A 21,261-nucleotide genomic window follows, 5' to 3' on the forward strand; every position below is an offset into this window, starting at 1 on the left:
TATAAAATAAAAATAATTAATTTTAAAGTAAAAATTTAACAATTTGGATATTGAACTTGCCCATATATGCTCAAAAAAGTGATTATTTAGGCTTCTTTTATAAGTTTGGGTTTATGTGATCACGCCTAAATTGAGCTTGCCCTAGTAAGTCCAATCCTAGTGGCGGCCTAGAATGGTAGTTGACTGTCAGTGGTTTACTATTCCAAACGATCGGCCGTTAGCTGTACGGGACCCAAAGTGAAAGCTCATTCGGTCATTCCAAGCCAAACCTCCGCAGATAACGCATTTGTTGTTTACTGAATTTTCTTCTCATCCACACCTGCCTCTTCCTCTATTTTCTTGAACATTCTGAGTCTCAAAAGTCCAGCCTCAGCAACACACATTAAACACCAAGCGGCGGCTCAGTATTATAGTTATTTTTTTAGTTTTATAAAAAAAAAAATCTTCTTTCCCTTTTTTCTTATTAGCTTGAATAATATGGTTAGAATTGCGTAGACTTGTATTTAAAATCATGCATCTTTCCAGTTACTTTTAGATATATTAATACTGCTTGTAATCTCCACCATGTGTGCTTTGCACAAAGTTTACAATAATTTGTATTATTTAGGGAAAAAATTGACCAATAATTTTTTGAAACTACTATTTTACCTATCATATATCAGTAAATTTTATTAATTAATTTATTATACCATATTCCATGGAATTTCTACTCCATCGTTTGAGGTTGTAAATCTTTTAAGAGTACCAAGAACTGAGAATAATCAAAACTTGAGAGTGATAGGTTATTTATCCAATTGATGTGAAGATATCATTTGTGATCAAGCCCTTTGTATAACTACTTCTGTAAATACTTTTTAATCTTGTGAAGACATGTTCTGAACCTGATAAACAGTTCTAAGATGCAACCTACCTAAATTTTTTATTATATATAATTTTTTTTTTTGTTGAGTGGTACATATCAAATGACCCTAGTTACTCTTTGAGTATCATTCATCCCATTGTCCACCAAATTATGACCATAAAGAGTGAATTAGTCACTTCCAAACCAAAGATGGTGCAATTATTAGGTATATTTGACTTTCTTAATCCAAAACTTGCGTCGTTTAGCGTGTCACAGTGTAAGAGGAAAGTTTCAAACACACTTGGTGTTCGAAAATTCAAGCACTCCAATAGAATGAGAATGATTCTCCTTTGTCGTTTGCTCGGCCAACACCGTTGCCAGCCTTCTCACAGCCCGCCACTATCTTGGACACACGTCGTTCCATCTTTATTATAAAACGAGTGCCTCATCAACTTTAGGATCATATCCCTCAATCTCATCCTCGCAGCAAGATTTAATTTTTTGCTTAAATTAAGATTTAAGAAACATGTCGTCGTTTTGGGTTTCATTGTTGAGCCTTTGCTTGCTCGCTGCCATTTTTGAAACTTCAAATGCTCAACTGAGTTCCTCATTCTATGGTACCACCTGCCCTAATGCTTCATCCATTGTACGTGGCGTCATTGAGCAGGCTGCTCAGAGTGACGTCAGAATCGGAGCCAAACTCATCCGTCTTCACTTCCATGACTGCTTTGTTGATGTACAATTCATACATACATACATACATATACATATATTGCCTAAATGAATATATCTTGCCTTCACGTACATGCATGCATGTTGATTGAGTGCTAGTTTAATTTATATGATATTGTGTACGTGTTTCATTTGAAGGGCTGTGATGGATCGATACTGTTGGACAATGCCGATGGAATCTTATCAGAAAAGGAGGCACGTCCTAACAACAATTCGGCAGCCGGATTTCCTGTGGTCGATGACATTAAAACAGCTCTCGAGAATGTCTGTCCCGGCTTGTCTTGTGCTGACATTCTAGCCATTGCTGCAGAAGCATCCGTTTCCTTGGTAATAAAGCTTTTAACTTGCAATGAGCTAAACAATTGAGAAGCAAATGTGTCCTTCGTATGTATATAACATGCATGCATATTATAAGTAATTATATATGTGTCTGTGTGTGTGTGCAGGGTGGAGGTCCAAGCTGGACAGTTCAATTGGGAAGAAGAGACAGTACAACGGCAAATCGAGCTGCAGCTGAGAACCTCCCAGGTCCTAGAGATGGCCTCGCTAATATCACTTCCAAGTTTTCTGCCGTGGGACTTGATACCACTGATGTAGTTGCTTTATCAGGTAATTCACACGCATCTAAAATTATGTTAAGAATGGGGAGTTATCACCCGGAAACTGGAAGAGATCAAATGAATAATAACAACGGAAGTATATCTCAATTCAAAATTTTGAGATTTAAATTTATAAATCCTTCTCTTTTATTATATATATTACTCATTAAGTCGACGTTATTTAATGTGGTATTTACCACATCAACTCAATGTTTCCACAATAATGAACGTAAGGGAGGCATGCAGGTGCCACTGACCCCGTACTTGAAAGTACTCTTTATAACTATGAATTTTTATTGTAAAAAATGTTGAAATCAATTTCAACTCCCAATTTTTAGACAAATTTTCAGTTTTAGTCCTCACAGATCATTTTTGGATTCGTCCTTTTGTCCACTTATATTTGGACAATTTAATAAATCATAACTACTAGCTAGTCTGTGTTTTAAGCTAATGAAGTTCTCAGGTGCACATACGTTCGGGAGGGCAAGATGTCTCCTGTTCAGTGATCGGTTATTTAACTTTGAGGGTAGCAACAGTTCAGATCCATCTCTAGACTCTGGTTATTTGGAAACCCTCCGTCAGGCTTGCCCTCAAGGTGGAAATGGTGATGCTTTAAATGACCTAGACCCCACCACTCCTGATACCTTCGACAGCAACTACTTCACCAACCTCCAAAGTGGACGTGGTCTTCTGCAGTCCGATCAAGAATTGTTCTCCACCACCGGATCTGACACCGTTGCCATCGTCAATAGTTTCGCCAGCAGTCAAAGCGAGTTCTTCACTAGCTTTTCTCAGTCCATGATCAATATGGGCAACATTAGTCCTCTTACGGGAAGCAATGGGCAAATCAGAACTAACTGCAGGAGGGTGAATTAAAATATATATACTTTATAGGTTTTAATTCTCAATTTCCTTATTATCTACACAAGTGTACTTCATTAGCAGGCTAGACTTGTTCAAGCTGAATAAAAGTAGAGAAGAGACCAACTCTTCTTGATTTTTCTATTAATTTAAATGTTTTGGTACGTTGATGTAATTGCTCAAGAAGGAATTGCTGTTGTATTGACGATTATTAGTTCTGTTGAACCTATGTTTAGGGGTTAGTTGTTTTCGTTTTTCTAGGCTATAAAAAAAAAAATTACACGGTTATATGTTTTTGTCAATCGTTAATTGGAATATTGAATTAATCATGGATAATGGATTATCGATGAATTACACAATTAACAATCAACTTTGGTCAAATAAGTATATTTTATCATGTTTTAAAGATATCATAACCTCGATTTGATGAGCTACTCAGTATTCATGAATATCTCACAGGGTCTAACCATATTAGAGTATGGGTCTGAGAACAAACATTAGACTGACTTCTATCGCTTTGGCTCTCTTTCAGCCTTTTTTTTTTTTAAAAAAAATAATTTTCTAAGCCTAATGTCTTGCTGGAACAAAAACAAAAAAAATTAAGCCTGGCTGAGTTTGGTCATGGAAGTAAGTGGATCCATTAATAGATGGAGCAAATCAATTGAAGTTCTTTGCTCTGATTTTCTTTTCCACAAGAATTTTAAATCCACTATTAAATATTCACCAATTAGAGACATGTCGCAAAAGGGATGAGGACCTTGGGCTCATTGCACATATTGGTGGAGAACTGTTGACTGATGGAATGACAAAAAAATACTCTTTCCGGTCTCATATGTAGAAAAAATATGTTCACCGCTTGGAAGTCATTGATATAAAAAAGTAAATCATTAATAATTTTTTTTCTAATTTTATCGTTTTACAATTTTTGATGAGTAACGTAAAAATTTATGTGAGAAATAAAATATTTTTTAAAATAATACATTTAATAAGGTTAAATTAAAATTTTTTATAGACAACATCAATAATTTAATTATATTTTCTTAATTTTGATCATTTAATTAGAAATGATTTATAAATATAAAAAAAATGCAATATATGTCACCGCGTGGAATGCGAGTGCCCCGTTCTCTCTTTAACTTAAAATAAAGATTGAAAAAGACATAAAAAGTAAAAACATTTTCGCGTTTGGGTAAAAGTGATGGGAGAAAACCATTTTTTCAGCCAACAACGAAACCATTCTTTCCTGAACTTTCTTTAATTGAAATAACAAACAATCCTTTCCTGACCTTTCTTTAATTGCAGTAACAAACAAGCTCGATCCAGTTGGGTCTTATAAAAAGGAAAAAAAAAGGACTTGAAAGATTTAAACAATTGAAAAGACTAGATTTTATCATTAGATTGGACTAAATAGGGGCTGAGATGTCAGACCATTTGATCCGGTTTGATCATATCAAGTAATTTTAATACAATTATAATTATTTTTAATATAGTTTGAACTTTGAAGCCTTGAGAGCAGTGTTTTTTCCTCATTTTTAGTTTTTTAGCTCTTCAGTCTTGAGTGAACCAGCTCTAGCCTAAGCTTTGAAGACTCTTCACTGTGTCTTCTTGTCACTGCAAAAGGCAAGAACTGAAATGTTTTTTTTTTTTTGCTTTTATTAGAGATTATTATAAATTTATTATAATTACTTTTTAATGTTTTGTGATAAATTTTATATGATTATAAATATTTTTATTATCTTAATTGAATTTATAAAGTTAAAATGAATTGCTTTCACAAAGAAAAAAGAAAAAAAAAAGTAAGGTATTGAATTACCCGGCCAATTGCTAAATGTAACTTTCAGCTTATAATTAAAATTCCTTTTTGTAGTTGTTTAAATTCAAAAATTTTATCCGAGTACCTAATTATTATTAATTTTATCTTTTAAAAATTTATTATTCTTCCCTCACAAGGAAATTTATTTGATTTTTAAAATGTAATAGTTATACTTTTAAAAAAGTAACTTTATTCCTCTCCACCAAATAATCTAACCATCTCAAAATTAACTGGAAGCTGAATATTTGAAATTAATTAATAATTCAATAAATATTTCATCTTCATTAATTAAATTCAAATACTCTCCATTTTATGATTTTTATCTATATCTAACAATAATATATTTAAGAAATAATAACAAATTTATAACTGACTGATGACACAAACTTTGACGTATGTGACGATAATTTTACAATAAAAGAATTTGTAATTTCAAGAAATTTTTTTGATAGTTTGTATTGTTACGTTCCAACGACCCACCAGAAAATTTTTCAATTAAATTTTCCAAATTAAAAATAACGATATTTAATAAAAATCCTTTAACTTTCTTAAAATTGGAATCTTGAAATGTATTTTTCTATTTTAAAAGTAAAGAAATTTTATCTTCAAAAAAGCTAATATATCAATCTTCAATATCAATATACATATATATATATATATATAACAAAATTTAGAGCACAAGAGAATATCTATCCGAGCTAGAGTACAAGTATGAACTTGTTTACAAATAAATTTCATGAATTTGTCAAAATAAACTTTAGAGGACTTGAGTGTATTTTGACAAATTCATGAAATTTATCTGTAAATAAGTTTGTTATATATATATATATATATATATAATATGAGACCTATTTATATTTTGTTGTAAAAATTATTAAGAAAAGGCACGAGAACTAATCTTAAAAAAAAAAAACAGTTAATCACGGTTAACACACATACACCACGTCATTCTCAACCAATGCAATTGATTACCTCATTATATTAACCCCCTTATCAAGATTATCAATATATTGATGCCAAATCAACCCATTAATTGTCCTCTATAAATAAGCACTCATAAGGAGCTCTTAGAACACAGAAGAACTTCTCAGACACAAATAAGAAGCTAAGCATGTGTTCTCTTATTGTCTCAGTGGCAGCTCTATGCTGTGCATTGATGGTGCTTTCAGGAATATCAGTTTCATACGGTCAGTTAGATCCTTCGTTTTACAAAAACTCATGTCCTAACGTGCATGCCATTGTAAGAGAGGTTGTTCGTAATGCTTCCAAAGCTGATCCATGCATTGGTGCCAGTCTCATCAGGCTTCACTTCCATGATTGCTTCGTCCAAGTATGTATGTATATATACACACACGCTTAGCTTCTTCATCTCTCCTGTAGGATGCTCATAAATTCTCTTCACGCTCAGTGAAAGTTTACACAGAAAGTGACTGAGCATACTGTGTTTGTGTGTGTGGGGGGGGCATATGCAGGGTTGTGATGCATCGATATTATTGAACAAGACAGATACGATAGACGGCGAGCAAGATGCTTTTCCAAATTTGAACTCAATAAGAGGATTGGATGTTGTCAACAACATTAAATTTGCTGTTGAAGCTGATTGCCCTGCCACAGTCTCTTGTGCTGATATTCTCGCCGTCGCTGCTGAAGTCTCTGTCAGTTTGGTACTTCACTCCTTAAAATTGATGCCTGAAAATTGCTTTGGTTTCTATCTTTAGTTACCATTTAGATCATTATTATATTGAAATGAACAAGAAGAACATTATATTGTTGGAATCTAAAAGACCAGGTCATCAATTATTAACAATTTTTTTTTGCCAGCTATTAACATATTTTTTATGTGAGGGGTACATGCACTTTACTTATTTTTTCAAAAAAAAAAAAAAAGGACATGCCATGCATACATTCAATGTGGGGGCAAGTGGAAGTTGTCGGCCATGATTGAGAACCACTTTGCCATCATCCATGCGTTTCATCCGTGGATTACTTTCTCAAGTTTTTTTGTTTCTTTTCGAAAGGTTGTTGCCTAATTCACAATGGTTAAAAAAAAATTAAATCTGTTAATTGTTATTAATGTATCCATGATTTGTTATAGCTTTCCCGAAATACCCCATTCTGTTGGACCATTGACTTCACTAAAAAAATAATTAATGGAAGAGATAAAAGAGATTGAGGTACTCTCTCTCTCTCAATTTCTATTTATGAGGCAAAGGAAATGATTTTTTTTTATTTACAAGCCATATTATTAAAATTTAATTATGTTTTTTTTTCTTTTTATCCGTATTAAATATTGGTGAGATTAAAATTATTATTAAAGTATATATATTCAATACGAACAAAGTATTAAATTTTAAGATAGAGTTAATATACTTTTAAAAAAGAAAAAATAACAATAAAATCTCTTTAAAATATATAATTGACAATTTGATCTCTCAAAATGTCATAATTTTTCTAAAGTTCTTAAGGACTTTTTTATCATTAATGAGTTTATGTAAATTACCAAATTGCTATTGTTAAAAATAAATGATTTATAAGTTTTATTTAAATATTCACAACTTTTCTTCTTATATTCATAACGGTGCAGCAATAAATCACAACTTCACATATTAAATTCTTTATTTATTATTATATTATTGTGAATATAAAAAAAGTTATGAATATTTAAATAAGACTTGTGAATCATTTATTTTTAACAAGAATAATTTGATAATTTATATAAATTCATTAATGATAAAACAGTCTCTAGAGATTTTAAAAAAATTATAACATTTTAAAGAACCAAATTATTATTTATATATTTTAAAAAAATTTATTATTATTATTTTTTCTTAAAAAAATTTTAGTTTGGACAAAACATAGGAATGATTTATAAATATCATTGGATAAAATATTATTTTAAATTTTTAGATTGTTTAAGATGAAAGTGTTAAGAGTGAGTAATGAATGATGAGACAGGCCAAGGGAAACGGATGGAAAGTTCCACTGGGGCGAAAGGACGGCACAACAGCGAATCGAACGCTGGCAAACGACAACCTTCCTGGTCCCGGCTTCTCTCTGGATCAGCTCAAATCTGCTTTTGCTGCTCAAGGCCTCAATGCTACTGATCTCGTTGCCCTCTCTGGTATTTCCCTCCCTATATATTTCAGTTTATTTATAAGTAAAACTTCTATATTTACATATTAAATTTCAGTATTTATAAGTGACCAAGATGGTACTTGTAAGTATTTAATATGTATTTATTTTTTAATTTGCCAAAAGTTTATTTAGTAAAAATTCATTTGACAAAAGTTAATTATTGTAATGAAATTTATATTTGAATACATTGTTTTAAAAAATCAGTTTTGTACACTAAAATTTATTTAAATTATGATAGTAAAATATGCTTTTGAATATACCATTATCAAAAAGAATATTAATTTATGATGATTTGTAATTTTTATTATATAAATGTAATATATTTAAAATATTTAAAAAATATGATAAAGATTTTAAATAACATAACATTTGATCTATAATGTTAAAAACTTGATCTCTAATCATTTTTACTTTTTTAATTTGTAATTTTAAGAAAATGTGATAAAGATTTCGAATTTGTATTATACATTAATGTTAAAAATTAATATGATTAATTATTTAATTTATAATACTAAAAACTTGATACCTAATTATTATTATTATTGAAATGATAATTCTATTTTTAATGAATTAACTATTTTAAATAAAAGAATAAAAGATTAAATTTGGGATAGTGTGGTTAAATAACATCCTATTTTTTAAATCTACTTTTCAAAAGTTCCATTATTTTAAGTTGATCAAAAGCACATTCAACAACATTTGAAAAGAATTTTTTAAAAAAAAAAGATTAAAAACCAAATAATATCTAAATTTTAAAAAGTATAAAAGTACGTTAAAAGTAACAAAACCAACGGACTCTTAGTTTTCTTATCTCAAAGCTGTGTGTGTAATTCTTCTATTTTTTTTTTTTCCAACTCGACAGCAGAAATGACTGATGATAATAGCAACCTTTTGGTAAAATAATTTAGCAATCAATTCAAATACTAATGAGCTGGTCTTTTCGTCAAGTAATCAATTGAATGGCACCGGAAAAGACTAAGTAACAAACAACTATTATTTCAACACATCATCACTCGCATGATTTGAATTATTATTGCTGGGGCTGCACTTTCAGGTGCTCACACATTCGGGAGAGCACATTGCAGCACATTTGTGGATAGATTATACAATTTCAGTGGCACAGGCCAACCCGATCCCTATCTCAACACGACGTACCTTCAAACCCTGCGAGTGACATGCCCTGAGAATGGAGACTGTACCAACTTGACCAATCTGGACCTGACCACACCTGATACCTTCGACAAGAACTATTACACCAACCTTCAGGTTCACAATGGCCTCCTTAACAGCGACCAGGTCTTGTTCTCCACTTCTGGTGCAGACACCATCGCCACGGTGAATAGCTTTGCCAGCAACCAGTCCTTGTTCTTCGCTCAGTTCGCTGCTTCCATGATCAAGATGGGTAATATCAGTCCCTTGACTGGCTCTCAAGGTGAAATCCGATCTCACTGTAACTTTGTCAACTCGGATCCCTCGCGACTCATCAGTGCTGTCACTCCCACCACCAAAGAGTCTGATCATGGTGTTCCGGTCAGCTCTATCTGAACAAGTTGATTTGTGGTCATAATAATTTCTTTATCATGCATGCCACTACTACTAATAATTAGATGCATGAGCTTTTCAACCTTAAGCCTATCTGTGGCTCTGCTTTTGCCACGTTCCCCACGTTTGTTGCGACCAAAAATGAATGCTCATCTTCAAAACCAGAGCTTGAAAGGATAACGCATTTGTTGTTTATTGAATTTTTTCCTGATATGCAGTAGCGATGTTCTGTGTACGCGTGTTCGAGAATCTAAAAAGTCCAGCTCCACATAACAAACGATTCAACAAAAAACGGAGCCGAAACTCTTGAATTGTATTGTCCAACATCTATATATATATGTATATACTGTTCAGGATAAGATATGACAGTTTATTGATCATTATTATAATTAATTCCCTTAAGAGGTCGTTTGATTTATGTATCGCAACTGTCATGGGTATAATATAATAAGTAAAAGTATTTTTAACCGCATTGCATCTTTTTCTTCTTTTCTCCCCTACTTTCCCTTGGCTCAGTTTTGAATAGTTTTGTGATTTGGCTTGTCCATGTTGCCAAAATAACTGCATTTTGTTGGCAGCCAGAACGAGTTCCTAATTTTTTTTTTTTTTTAAAGCGTGTTGTTCAGAAGCTTTGCTCAGTCCATGATCAATATGAAAAAAAAAAATCAGAACTAATTGCAGATGTACCCAAAAAGAAGAAGAAGAAGAACTAATTGCAGGAGGCCTGTTAATTAAGATTAATAAATTATTCGTTCATGATAAATTATGAGACTCCATGGTTTTTAATTTCCAATTTTCTTATAATTTGGTTCCGCAAGTGTACTTAGAAATTGCAAAACTTGTTCATCAAATTAAATAAAAGCAGAGAAGATCATCTCTGTTGATTTAAATTCTATTTGATTTTTTAGAATTATGTACAAACATCAAACTATCAAAGTTCAATCTGAATCAGTTGATCAAGAGGGGTCAATTCATATGTGTCGGTATGTGCGGGGCAAGTGCTTGTGTATAGTGCTTCGCGTTAACTCACTTTATATATGGTGACAATTTGGTGATTGAGTCAAAATTAATTAAAATAAAAATTATTTTTTTATTATGAATATCATCAAATAATATTGTGTGGATATTCATTTCCCTCTACCTCCTCATCTTTTCAAGAAACGCTCACTACTTTCCATGATTATTTCGTTAATCTTATACTCAAATCCCACTCACACATACATTGGTTTTGTTATCCATTATTTTTATTTAGAGTAAAATACTCTAACTATCATTCTATTTTGCTTTAATTATATCTCCTTTCTATTTTACAATTTAGTTTAATCTGTTAACTCTGTTAGGAATACTTTAAAAAAGATTCTAAAAACTTATTTTAAATTATAATTTATATTACAACAATTATATTTACTAATTTACCCCTTGCCCTAATAAATTCTAAATTATACTCCTTTTATTCAAAAATATAAAATATTTTTTAGAAAGTTGGATATTTAAAAATATAAGGTATTTTTAGTCTTTTGAGGTGTAATCATTGTCTTTTTTTTTTAAAAGTATTCCTATTGATAATGACTTTATATTTATTGTAGGATATTTTATAGAGGTAAATATAAAAAGATAAGGTTAATTAAAAAGTAGGTAACTAATTTATTGAATGTAAGATTTAGTTAAAAATACCTTATATTTTTGAATGGAGGGAGTATTATTTTGACAGTTATATAATTTCATTGTAAAAAACATGTTTACAAATTTTAAATTTAAATTATTTATATAATCTCCCAAACTTATATCATTTTATGTTATGTGATGAACAAAAACATGTTTTTAAAAATTTTAAAAAATTATAGATAAATAAGTTTCAATAAAAATGATAAAAATTAAAATAATAAAATTTTATAACATGATAAAAATTAATAAATTTTATAATAAAATAAATATTTGAAAATTTGTTATTATATGTTTTATTTGTATACAAAAAATAATTTTTTTGGCAAATACATATTTTCAGAAAATTCTTATGTTAAAAAGGGGCATTTTGGTTAAATTCAAAGTTTAAATGTGAAACTTAATAGCTAACTAACAGTTGAATAGATAAAAATAAAATTTTAAATATATAAGAGAGAGTTATTATCATATATTTTAATTTTAAGGGAGATTAAATGAATTTTTAAAATAAAAGGGAAGCCTTATAATTAAGTCATAATAGAAGGGTGATCAATGTATTTTACTCTTTTATTTAACATAAGTGTAATTCTTGACATGTAAGATCATAATCATATAAATAGGCCAATAGGGCATGCTATTTGCATTTTAAAGTGCAATAACCCAAGGAAATTTTCTCTCGTCTCCATTTCTTCTCCATGCATTTTATTTTGGTTAGTTTATTATATAATATGTTTATCATGTTTTTTTAATCAGAGTTCGAGACTCAAGGCTGTGTGAAGAAGTCTATTTTATTTTTTAAAAGTAAGAAGAAAAGGGGAAAAAACAAGGGGCTGCCGATAGTTTGATGAAGTTATTATTATTATTTTTTTAGCACGTGAGGGAATAATCAAGTGTTTAGAAGAATTTTAATTCAATTCTAAATGGTAAATAAAGTGTTTCGATGAGTAGAATGAATTGACTTTTAAATAATTAGAGCAATTTGATAGAAGAATGAATCATAGACTGATTCTTTTTTTCTTGGTCAAAGTATTAGAAATCTTTGGGCTAACACTTACCTCAATGTTCGGGCTTAGCCCATGTTTAGGACAAAACCAAACACTTATCTCAATCTTTGGGCGAGTATAAATTCTCCAAAGTCGAGCGTTATATATACATAGAAGTTATTTGAAATCTGCTGTTTTATGTATTTTTATTTTTAAACTTTTACTAGATATTGCAATTTTTTTTGGAAAAATGACAATAAAATTTTCTCAAATGATATAAATAATAATTTAATCTCTCAAAAAATTATAATTCCATTTAAGTCTCTAAGGATCTCTGTGTTAATAAATTTTAAATTAAAAAAATCATTTTATCTTTATTAAAAACAACAAATCTCAATCACAATTTTTGCATAAAGAATAATATTTTTTGTTCTGTGCATCACAAGACATGAATAAAAAGTTGTAACTTATCAAGTATAATTTTTGTTACTGAAAAACAAGCTTCAATCATAACTTTTAATTAAGGAATAACAATTTTTATTCTGAATTGCAAGACTTAGACAAGAAATCACAATTTGTTAAATGTAATTTTTGTTATTAAAAAATAAGTTTTCAAAATAACAAATCTTAATCACAACTTTTTATTTAAGGAATAATAATTTTTATTTAAAGAATCGCAAGAATTGAATAAGAAATTATAACTTATCAACAAAGGTAAAATAGTCTTTTTAATTTAAAATTTATTAATATAGAGATCTCTAAAGATATCAGTGAAATTATGATATTTTAAAAAATTAAATTATCATTTATATAATTTGAGAAGACTTTATTGTCATTTTTTCATATTTTCTCCTTAATTTATGCAAGTTTATACAAAGCATTGACCGGGATCTTGATGAGTAATATGCCATTAATATTGAACCATACAGTCAACCGAGAGATAATAGTCAGAGGAATTAATGGTAGAGTTTACAAGTGACAGTGTAACTCCCAACTAAATTTATCTATTTGAAATTTGAAATTTGTATTATTTATTTAGAACTTTAAAATATTTTAATGTGTAGTCTAGAGCATGCATATATAATAATTATTATAATATCAAACTAAATTTAAAAAAACGGGTATTTAGTTCTGACTTTTAACTCAGTTAATAAGAATCAATGTTTAAAGAAATGATCAATTTTAAAATAAAAGAATTTACAAATCTAAATTCACATAGACTAGGTTGGTCGATCTCATAGCTTTACATACACATGGGATAACAAATTAAACCTCAACTGCGCGTCTTGTGTATAGCATGGTGGTGTTTAGTGAAGAGTTAACCTTCACCGCCCTTTATGCCTATTTGTTATTTTTTAAAAAGTTTTAGGAAAAATAAGAAAAATAAAAAGAGAGAAAAATAAAAGATTTTGTAGAAGATTTCCCTTCATAACTTTACCTTTTTAAAAAAAAAAAAAAAGACTTTGGTTAGTCGTTTGTGACGTGGCAGCATCCTTGCAGTTGATAAAATGAGGGGCTTGGATTGAAGTTGAGGGAAATTCAAAGAAAATAACTTTAGATGTCCTGTCGTTTGCTTCATGTCCTTGTTATATTTATATCACATCTTCTGCAAGTGGTTAATGTTTCTTATCGTAAGTCACCTAATCAATGAAGTATTAATTAAGTTTTTTTAAATATTACTCTTATTTAAAGTCCATATACGCCGATAATATTAGTCCGTTTTTCAAATATTACTATTAATTAAGTTTTCTTATCATACGCTATTCCCCGCATTTGCCCCAATATTAGTCCGCAAACACGCCGACAAACACAACACAATCAAAGTGGGTTTGTTTATACCAGTGCTTCCTCCTTTTTCAATTTCCAAATTAACACTATACATCATATTTTTTTAATAGAAAAAATTTGAGTTAGTTAGAATCTCCTAAACTTATTAAGGACAAAATATGTGATTACCATACCTCATTATTTGCTAATTAAATACAGCAAGTTCAGACTATATAGCAAAAGTAGGGAAGGCGAAAAGGAGCTCCATATTTTGGGGAAAACTAAAACGAAGTTCACACTTAACTTCCAAAGTCCAATGCTTCAATTACAAGTTTGAAGTTTTAGAACTCGAGAGACAAAATCTAGGTTAGGTACACTGGTAAGATTACTTTGATTAACAAGAATATATATTTATATTGAATTGGAAAATCAATTACGCAATCCTAGAAATATAGCTCTAGGGTATGCATAGATAAAAGCATACCCTTTAGTATTTATTACTTTTAATTATTCAATTGAAGAAAATCCCTCTTCGTGGTGAGAGTTCGGCTTCTCGTCTCTTCCTTCTTATCCACCATTGCTCCTTCTTCTGTGCTTCTCCTACATTTGCATTGCTCATCTCTTGTGTTTTGACTTCTATTTTCCTTGTCTTCCTCTCTTTTTGTTTCTTGGTTGCTGCTTTTCTTTGTTTTTATAGGTTTGTTTTACTGATGTTTGGCACTTTGTGAACTTAAGCTTCTGTTTCCAACTTTCCCTGGTGGCTAAAATGGCGGATGATCGAGTTCGTAAGGGCATCTCATTGGAGTGGGGTAAAGCTGTTGCGCAGACGGAGCAAGCCTTTCTCATTGGTCGGGTGTTTACTGAGAAGCGGCTGAATCATGAAATGGTGCTGAAATCCTGACAATCAAAAAGACAACTGGAGATAAATGATTATAATGGGGTTTTGGTCTTTAGTTTTGTTTTGAAAGAGGATTATGAAAAAGTTTTGCATGATTCTTCTTAAAATGATTAAGGAGTAATTTTATTCTTAAATTATTTTTAAAAGAGTAATATTATTTCTAAACTAATTAAATAGGAGCAATATTACTCTTGTTGTTTAAACTTTTGTTAATTGTAATTAGTGAGACCCCAATTTTCATGGGTTAAGGTGCAACTTTGCTCTTAAAATATTTTCAAAAGAGCAATGTCCTCTCTAAATTAATTAAATTAGAGCAACGTTACCCTTGCTGTCTAAAAATCATAAACTTCTATTAAATAGAGACAGATAATGAAAAGTATTTTTTTTATACTAGTGCCATTTCATTCACATTATTTCTAACATCCAATATTCATATGAAAGCATTTATCTGTATCATGATATTCTCCACCAACAATCCAAAGAGTCATGAACTATACATTAAAGATAAGTTCAATTTTTGTACTAAATTTTTAGTGACAAATATGACAATAATTGAAGTATAAATTCACACTGATAACATTACAAGAGGAGCTCTTAATCCAACAAAAAGCATATAAACAACATTTTTAGGATAAAATGGTGCTTCTTATTGTCTTGACTGGATCAACCTACAAAATTGACTATCATAAATAAATTTATTCTCTCATATGCATTATAAACGAAAAAGCTTATATATAGACCATCATAAAGTGATTACCCAAAAAAAAAATTCAACAACTAGAATGGCACAATTTAGTTAAAATCCTAACCTGATTCAATGTTAAATAGAGAGAGATAATGAAAAGTTGGTCTTATTAGCTATAGTTAATGGACGTTTATGATTTTTAAACAACGAAAGCAACATTGCTCCTTTGATAATAGTTTAGAGCAAAATTACACCTTAACCTATGAAAAGTAGTCCCACTAACTATATTTAATAGATGTTTAAATGATAGGGGCGACATTACTCTGATTTAATTAGTTCTAGGGAAACTTTGCTACAATGAGTAGTTAAAGGGCAACATTACTCCTTCAAAAATAATTTAGAGGAAAAATTGCACTATAGCCCAATATTAATACCATGCCTTTGAATCTGAAACCTTGGTCAAGGTTTTTGATGGTGCTGGAGGTGAACCTGAGTACATGTTTGTTTTGTGTTCAAATGCAAGATTATCCTAAAGAAGCTAAGACGTTTAAGAACATTACTATAATGGGGATTTAAATGAGCGAGGTAATTTGTTTTGAAGATGCTAAGCTAAACAATGCTATCTTCTGTAACTTTCTTCGCATTTGAGTTGAGGTGGATTTAACTAAACCCCTTACTATTAGGTTTTCGATGTCTAGACCAAATTTACTAGAGGTCTGGATTAAAGTTAAATTTGAGAAGCCTAAAAATTGCTGTTATAATTGTGGAATTGTGGGTTATGATTTAAGGTCTTGTGAGGCTGATCAAGTGATGTCAGAGGAATTCCCAAAGTTAGCTATATGATTAACCCAATGAAAGTAGCTTCGATAATCATCTATATTCATGATAAAGTAGTTTCAATCGATATAACATTAGCACATGACTCTGTAGACATTGGGAGAAGTATAGGGGGTGGTCACTCTGTGAATCAATGGAATAAATATGGAGTTGTTATTAAGGAGGATTGGCATGGTAATGATGATAATGGTTAGGGGCTAAAGATGGTGTGATTTGTAGATATTGGTGAAAGTTCTAGATGCATGCACCTCCTTATAGACAAGGATAAAAATATCTTGATGAGTCAAAAGGTAAAAGTATGGTTATGGATAATCAAGAAAAAGGGGAAAGGTCATGAGCCTAACTAAAGATAAAGGGCTCTCACTTATTGGGCTGAGTTCCCTTCAACCTAATTGAGTAATTGCTTTTAATGATAAGGGGCCATCTCCATTCTGGCAACAAATAAAAAGATTTTTGATTCTCAAACTGGGTTGAGCTCTTGTCAACTGTTTATGGGCTATATGTTTCTACCCTAAATCTAGATATTGTAGTTGGTATGGAAATGATTGTAAGTCAAGAATGCCGGTTGGATTCACTTTCTCTTACTACTATTAATGAGGTAAGCCTAGATGTTATTCTTCTCCTTCTCAAACAACCAATCATCCTACTTTTTCCTATACTATTTTAGTTTAGAAGAGCCAAAATCTTGAGTCAGGGGGTGTGTATTTTGTAAAGTTTCCCTCTAAAGAGGATGGGAAAAAGGTGCTATCAAAAATCATTTCAAAACCCCTACCTTATGAGAGGCTTTTGTTCACGGGCTGGAGCACATAAACTTAAAGCATAGTAGAGGTGAAGAATAGGAATAGTTAACAGCAAAAAGATCAAGAGTCTACAAGAGGCTTGAGTTTAAGGCTTTCATACTTAATGAAGTGAATGATCTCTCCACTTCTGTAAGGGTAAGGGGCTTAAACACTCTTTTAGAAATAAGAGGCAGAAAGGGAAAGAAAATTAATAGAGGAAAGCCTTTAGTCTGATAAAGGAAAAGTCAAGGGTTTCTAAAGCATTTGAAGATATAATTGCTAAAAGGCATGGTAACCATTTGAAGATATAATTGCTAAAGGGTATGGTAACCAGCCTTCAATGGTCACCAGGTTACAATGAGTGCTATAAGGTCTCCTTTACTAATCTCTAATTAACTCTAAAATTGAGGTAATTACAGGACTAACTCAAGTAAATTACTAAGTTTGTAAAATTTACTTAAATAGGATCCTAAGTTTTCAAAACTTAAAATGCTATAAAATGATTTTATAAACAAAAATAAGAGCAAAACCTATATACAAAAGCATGGATATCATACAAAGTGAGATAACATCAAATTGGGTTTAAAAGAGTAAAAACAATTATTTTGGCATAATACGTCGTGGCATAAAATTTTACGCTGTGGTATAAAATGTAGAATCAATTTTTTGTGTAGAATTTTGACTTACTCGATTTCCTGGTTCAATGTCCGATTGAGGTGATTTAGGTATCCATAAAAGCTTTTTGCGAGCTATAACTGGTAACAGTAGTCTCATATTGAAATCATTTCTATAAAGTTAGACACCAAAACATGAACTTATTTTTTCTTTCAAAATATAACTAAGATGTTCAAAATCACAAGCAAGTGTCATAAGCTCACAACCACTCCTAGATGATACTCAATAAACTAAACAAGACCTGTTCAACACAATACAACATTCCAATAACATGTACAATATATTTTTAATGCTCAAACCTTTAATCTAAAAATGAAAGGGGAGTCTCAATCATATAATTCCATATCTAAATCACCATTATTCACAAATATACTTACTCTTTACTTATACAAGTATTTTGGCCCTATTTAGATTTCACAATTAATTCACAAATAACCTAAGGCCTATAATACACAACTTAGATCAAGAATCAAATAATGTAAGTAAGCAAAAAACATGCAATCTCCTAATTGGCATGATCAAGATAAATTATACACATCAACTCTTAAATAAACAAGGCCTACAAATCTAGGATAGAAATCCTAAGCCTCTGACTGTTTCCCTTGATCCTGTCCCATGAGCTAGCACTTATAATATTGAAGAGAGAGGGATGAGCACAACTATTTAGTAACTAAGATTAATCTAGTCTATATAAATACATGTTAATTAATCAGAGTGATGCAAATGGCATATTCAGATGAAATATATTCACATATTAAACTACCCAATTCATATAGTCATAAAACTAACAACCATATGATATTAGATTATTTAGCATACAAGGGTTACAACATTAACAACTATGTACCCTTTATAAAATGTGAAAGACCATAAAAATAATAACCATGTGGTTATATATATATATATATATATAATCAATGCTAACTTTATACGCTCCCAATAACTTTGAAATGAAATTTGTGGCTATTTAGTAGGATTCATCCTTGTTATCGGACTACATAAGTCTTCCACTTGTAAGAGGTGTCTAATCAAGGCTACTATACTCACTTGTGAGTCACAATTTTCCCTGACACTAACAACCATGGAATGTCGTACCCCTAATCTAGCCTTCTCATGAATTGGTGAAGACTAGTTAGGTTTGAGCCCCTCAATAAACAAGTGGGTTAGTCCATTGAAGAATAAGTAAGATAATAAAATAAAGAGGCCAGCCATCGACTTCGAATAGCAGCCTTACCATGTGGATTTTCACTATCTACTTCTCTTCCTATAGATAAAACCCCTACCTCATATGATCACGTAATGAAATCTTAGTTAACACATATTCAATTATTCATTAAGTTTCCTACATGGCATGCATGTATCATAATCATTACATCTCATACTCTCCTACACCCAAATCACAATTTTAAACCCATCAATTCCTAAATCTATATTTTCTTTAAATTATGCTTAAATAGAGCATTATAAATAATTTCACACAATTAATTTTTTTTCGATAATAAAACCTTTAAATATTAACTATATGTCACAATTTGCATTCTTTCATATAGTAAAAAACATACACATATCTTCTATTCAAGTATATGTGGTTATAACTAATTAACAAATAAATGGACAAACTAAATTTTCTCTTGTTATTTCAAACCTTTGAAAAGTCAAATGTTTACCCTCAATAAAAGTTCTTCATAAGCTATACTAAAGCTTGATTGGTACAAAAGATGATTGATCTAGGTGAAATCAAGCTCTAATTATCTTTAAAATGCCCAAAAGTTGATGTCCTATTAGAGAAAATACTCTCTCTGTTGCTCCATCTTTGTTTCTGGTTTCCCTCCCTTTGTTTTGAATGTTTTTCGCATTTTAAAAAAATAATTTTAGAAATTACGCTACGGTATAAATCCATTATGCTATAGCATAATGCCCATACAATAGGCTAAATTTTAATTTTCTATCTACAATTTGAGCCCAAGTGACTCAATTCACTTTCGAATCCAATCTAACGGTTAAAGCTAACTTAATATGCTAATTAGCCATCTCTAACTATCCTTAAATCTAATTATACTTAAATTTAAATAATTATCCTTCATTAGCTTAATAAATTAAGGGAAACAATTCTAAGATGTTACAAGTACCCTAGTTTGGAACTGTCAAGGGGTAGGGTCCCCCTTGATAGGAAGGAATCTACTATTCCTTATTAATAATTATAGACCCACTTGTTATTTCTTTCAAAAACCAGGCAACAATAGGCACTATTGAAAAGTTTAAGGGTTCATTTTGTTTTTCATCATTATACTTATGTGGATCTAATAGGTCTATCAGGGGATTTATGCCTCTAGTGGATAGAGGAAGCTTCTATTTCTATTAGCTATAAAGCAAAAAATGTTATACACATTAAGGTTGATGGGGATGTAGATGCTTTGAGAGGTTAGGTAACTTTTGTTTATGGTCCTTTTTTGCCTTCAAAAAGGAAACTTTGGTAGATCTATTTGTCCATATTAAACCCTAGGCACCGATACACCCTGGGTGTGCCTTAGAGATTTTAATGATTATATGGCTCAATGGGAAATGGAAGGAAGGCTACTTTAGTTAGACATGCATGCATTTGGTTTTAATAGTTTTTTGCAACAAAATTCCCTTATTAATCTAGATTAGAAAGGATAATACTATACTTGGGAAAATAATAGAGAAGGTGAAGATTTTATCAAGGAACGCCTTGATCTGAAATCTACTTTAGAGGCTTGAGTTCTTAAAAGCTTTATTGTTGGTATTAGAACCTATTGGCTCAGATTATTCACCTATAGTTTTGTACTCATGTTTTAATAGGATGAAAGGAAGTTACTAGTATCAGTTTAAACAAATGTAGGTACATCATTCAGAATATCAAGATTTAATCCAGCAAAATTGGACTTCTGCTTTTGAGGTACAGGAGGATGTGATTGGTGAACTTTATAGTTTCCTGAATGTGAACCGACAAGCTTTAATCCAATAAAGAAAAAAAAACATTTTAGGCAAAACAAGCTTGAAATTACTAGAATCAGAGAGCATCTAATGGTCTATTATATGGGTGACTAGAATACCTCTAAGGTTGGGGTGGTTCGAAGCCTGAAAATAAAACTACTTACTTAGTAGGAGTATGAAGATCAGTATTGAGCACAACGATCTAGAGTTAAATGGCTATAATAGGGAAAGGAATTCCCATTTCTTTCATCTTACTACTGTAATTAAGAGGCAACGAAATAATATTGTCTGTATTAAAGATACTAAGAGCTCTTTTCTTCTTCAGGCTCGAGAGATAATAGTGGTATGCTAGAATATGTCAAGCCTATTGGATAGACTAAATAAACATCTCTCTTTTGAATCTTATAATAAGAGACAGAGTGAAGAAGGCTTCTTTTTCTATTGGTGGTCTCAAAGCACCTGGCCTAGATGGTTTTTCAAGTATTTTTTATCAATCT

General features: G+C 30.7%; 1 pseudogene; it reads left to right on the top strand.

Moving 5' to 3' along the window:
- The first annotated feature begins 1,327 nt into the window (after positions 1 to 1,327).
- Positions 1,328 to 9,985, top strand: LOC129309545 (uncharacterized; annotated as a pseudogene).
- The last annotated feature ends 11,276 nt before the right edge of the window (positions 9,986 to 21,261 follow it).

This window comes from Prosopis cineraria, unplaced genomic scaffold (genome assembly GCF_029017545.1).
Source record: "Prosopis cineraria cultivar Desert tree isolate PC_DT_omini unplaced genomic scaffold, ASM2901754v1 PC4, whole genome shotgun sequence".
Taxonomy (NCBI): Eukaryota; Viridiplantae; Streptophyta; class Magnoliopsida; order Fabales; family Fabaceae; genus Prosopis; species Prosopis cineraria.